This window comes from Triticum dicoccoides, chromosome 2B (assembly GCF_002162155.2).
Source record: "Triticum dicoccoides isolate Atlit2015 ecotype Zavitan chromosome 2B, WEW_v2.0, whole genome shotgun sequence".
NCBI classification, from domain to species: domain Eukaryota; kingdom Viridiplantae; phylum Streptophyta; class Magnoliopsida; order Poales; family Poaceae; genus Triticum; species Triticum dicoccoides.
In genome coordinates this window covers 213792988-213797104 of record NC_041383.1, presented here as the reverse complement: position 1 = coordinate 213797104, position 4117 = coordinate 213792988, and positions in this window count along the sequence as shown.

The following is a 4117-nucleotide window of genomic DNA, read 5'->3' as shown; positions in this document are numbered from 1 at the left end:
TACGCAGGGTCTTAATCTGAAAAGAATCCTTGAAACGGGTCCCTACTGCACGTCTGCGCCTGTGTCTCTGTTGTTCCGTATCCTGGACGGGTATGCACGTTGTTCATCTGTAAAAAGAGAGGAACTTAGTTTGAAAAGAAATCGTGCGAAAAAGTGCATAAAAAATTGAAATATAAATTAATAAAGCTGAGCCTATGTTATCTCATTATTGCTTATATGCACAGCCCCTTGTGAAGGGGTGTGCGGCTAGGTAGCCCCTAGCTTATTTATTCCGGACTCGTCCAGCCATGTCCAGGGTCTTAGACGACCTTTTAATGAAATGATGCCGTGTGGGCCGGGCATTTTAAGTGTAAGAGACGCGTAATGTGGTATTGCGTTAAAGCGGACGAAAGCTTCACGTCCCAATAGTGCTTGATAGCTACTTTTGAATGGGGCGACATGAAAGATTAGCTTTTCGCGTCGGAAGTTGTCAGGTGACCCGAACACAACTTCTAGTAATAAGGAGCCTGTGCACTTGGCGTAAGGGCCTGGCGCCACTCCTTTGAAGGAAGTGCGGCTATGTCGAATTTTAGTAAGGTCTATCCCCAACTTGCGGATTGTGTCCGGATATAGCAGGTTTAAATCGCTGCCGCCGTCCATCAGGACTTGTGTAAATCGCAGTCCGTCGATTATAGGATCCAATATCAGAGCAGTCCATCCTGCGTTTCGGATACTTCTGGAATAATCCATGTGGTCGAAAGTGATTGGTTTTGACATCCAATCTCGAGGTTCCGCTGGGGTGGACCGTGCGACACCTATCTTAGCGGGTGCCGCATTGTTTTTCTGTACTATCACATGAAGTGAGTTTACTGCTTTGACTTCTTGTGGGAAAGTCTTTTGTTTTCTGGTGCTCTGCTGGTGGGGTTCGTCATCGTCCTTGCTTGGCGCATCGAGCCCCTTGTGTTCGGCGTTGAGTCTGCCGGACTGTTTAAAAACCCAACAATCTTCGTGGGTATGGTTTGCAGGCCTTCCGGAGGTACTGTGGATTTGACATATCCGATCCAAAATTTTGTTTAAGTTGGATGACTCATCACTGTTGTCCTTAAGAGGCAGTGTTTTATTGTTTGGTCGCGAGCTTTTGAATCCGGCGTTGACTGCCGTGCTCTTTGGGCTTTTTTCTTTATTCCGGCGCTGATCTTTTCTGCGCCGTGATTTTCCGTTTCCATCTCTGATCTCGGATGTACTCGGGTCGCTGGTGCTGCATCTTGCTAGCCAGTTGTCTTCCCCCGTGCAAAAGCGGGTCATGATGCTTGTTAGCGCGGCCATTGTCCTTGGCTTCTCTTGGCCGAGGAGTCTGGCGAGCCATTCGTCTCGGACGTTATGTTTAAAAGCTGCTAAGGCTTCAGTGTCCGGACAGTCGACTATTTGGTTCTTTTTGGTAAGGAACCTGTTCCAGAATTTGCGCGCTGACTCTCCGGGCTGTTGAGTTATATGACTTAGATCGTCTGCATCCGGAGGGCGGACATAAGTCCCTTGAAAATTTGCTCTAAATGCGTCCTCAAGCTCTTCCCAACTTCCAACAGTGTTTTCTGGGAGGCTTTTGAGCCAATGCCGAGCTGGCCCTTTGAGCTTGAGGGGTAGGTATTTGATGGCGTGGAGATCATCTCCTCTAGCCATGTGTATGTGTAGTATGTAATCTTCTATCCAGACTCCAGGGTCTGTTGTTCCGTCGTATGCCTCTATGTTTATGGGTTTGAACCCTGCTGGAAATTCATGATCCAGCACCTCATCGGTGAAACATAGTGGGTGTGCGGCGCCCCTGTATTTGGGTGTGCCGCTGTCTTCGAACACTTGTCGTGTTGTGTTGCTTCCTGGGCCCCTCTTTTTTGGCCCGTAGATGGACCTGGCTGGGCCGCCTGTTTTCCCAGGATCATAAGTCGGCTTGTGTGCGGTGCCGCTTGTCGCTTTTGGCCTGTCATCTGGCCATCTATCCGGCCAGGCGGCCTCTTTGTTTTTTGACTGTGAGGGCTCTATGGCTTCCTCGTCAAATTCTGGCAGCAGCTTGCGCTTCGGGTAGCTCTTTGTTTGGTGGCCATTGCCATATTTGTCTGCGGTCTTTGAGTACTTTGCTCCACCTCATTCTAAGTATGTCTTCCGCTGTTTTGAGCTTCCGTTTTTCCTTCTTCAGACTTCTTGCAGTGGCGAAGAGTCTTTTGTGAAGGTTCTTATGCTCCGATGGTGTGTCCGGCGTGAGGTCGTCTGGACTGTTGGTTTCGCCGGGCATGGATTGATTATCTGATTCGTCCTGTTCGGACGGTTGCTTGATTGCATGTTCGTCGTCCACTGGTTTGCCCTGCTCTATTGCTGGGTCATTAGGAATGCTGTTTTTGTCGAGGCGGGACTTAGGGCGGCGTCTTCGTCGCTGTTTTGGTTGTTTGTCGGCGGGATTATCCTTTGCCGCGCCCCGTTGTTCCTCGTTATCGCTTCCTTTTGGGGGGTCCACCATATATACGTCATGTGTTGGGGTGGTCTTCTAGTGCCCTGTAGGCGCTGGTTCTTGATCGTCTTCGGCATCGTCGTCCATACCGTCGATGTCTTCGGAGTCGTAGTCTAGCACATCGGTTAGATTGTCGACAATGGCTACAAAGTGGGTGGTGGGTGGGCTTTGAATTTCTTCGTCGTCCACATCCCAACCATCCTGGCCGTAGTTTGGCCAGGGCTCTCCGGATAGCGAGAGATGCTTTAGCGATTTCAGGATGTCGCCAAAGGGTGAGTGCTGAAAGATGTCCGCAGCGGTGAACTCCATGATCGGCGCCCAATCAGATTCGATTGGAAGGAGCGCAGGAGGTTCGGAGTCCGGCAGGGAGTCCGGCATCTCGGAGTCACGAGCTTTATAGGGGACGAGGTCAGTGTTCGGCTCCATCACCGTGGAAGTTGCAGCTCCCGAGGCGGTGTCCAGCCACCCGTCCTCGATCTGCGCGATCGGCTCCGGACTATGGGTCGGAACAGATTCGTGTGCGGCCTCCAAGGTATTGTCCGGCGGCAGAGTTAGATCATGCCCATCGTGATAGTGCGGCACGCTCGGCTGCGGCTCGGATCCATCGAAGATCAAGTCTCCGCGGATATCGGCCGTGAAGTTTACGCTTCCAAACCTGACCTGACGGCCAGGGGCGTAGCTTTCGATCTGCTCCAAATGGCCAAGTGAATTGGCCCGCGGTGCGAAGCCGCCGAATGCGAAGATCTATCTGGGGAGAATAGTCTCACCTGGGACTGTGTCATTGTTGATTGAAGAAGCCATCAAGCCTATCGGTGACGACACAGAGGAACTCTCAATGAAAGCACCAATGTCGGTGTCAAAACCGGCGGATCTCGGGTAGGGGGTCCCGAACTGTGCGTCTAGGCGGATGGTAACAGGAAACAAGGGACACGCTGTTTTACCCAGGTTCGGGCCCTCCTGATGGAGGTAAAACCCTATGTCCTGCTTGATTGATATTGATGATGTGGGTCACAAGAGTAGATCTACCACGAGATCAAGGAGGCTAAACCCTAGAAGCTAGCCTATGGTATGATTGTTGTCATGGTTGTTCGTCCTATGGACTAAAACCCTCCGGTTTATATAGACATCGGAGAGGGCTAGGGTTACACAGAGTCGGTTACAATGGTAGGAGATCTACATATCCGTATCGCCAAGCTTGCGTTCCACGCAAAGGAAAGTCCCATCCGGACACGGGACGAAGTCTTCAATCTTGTATCTTCATAGTCTTGGAGTCCGGCCGATGATGATAGTCCGGCTATCCGGACACCCCCTAGTCCAGGACTCCCTCAATCTCGCGACCAACTCATGGCTCTGGCACATGGATAGCAAGCTTCCACGTACCCCTGTCCATAGCTAGCTCTTTGGTGATACTCCAATCCTTCAGGTCTCTCTTAACGGACTCCTCCCATGTCAAATTCGGTCTACCCCGCCCTCTCTTGACATTCTCCGCATGCTTAAGCCACCCCGCTATGCACTTGAGCTTCTGGAGGCCTGCGCTGAATATGCCCAAACCATCTCAGACGATGTTGGACAAGCTTCTTCTCAATTGGTTCTACCCCAACTCTATCTCGTATATCATCATTCTAGACTCGATCCTTCCTC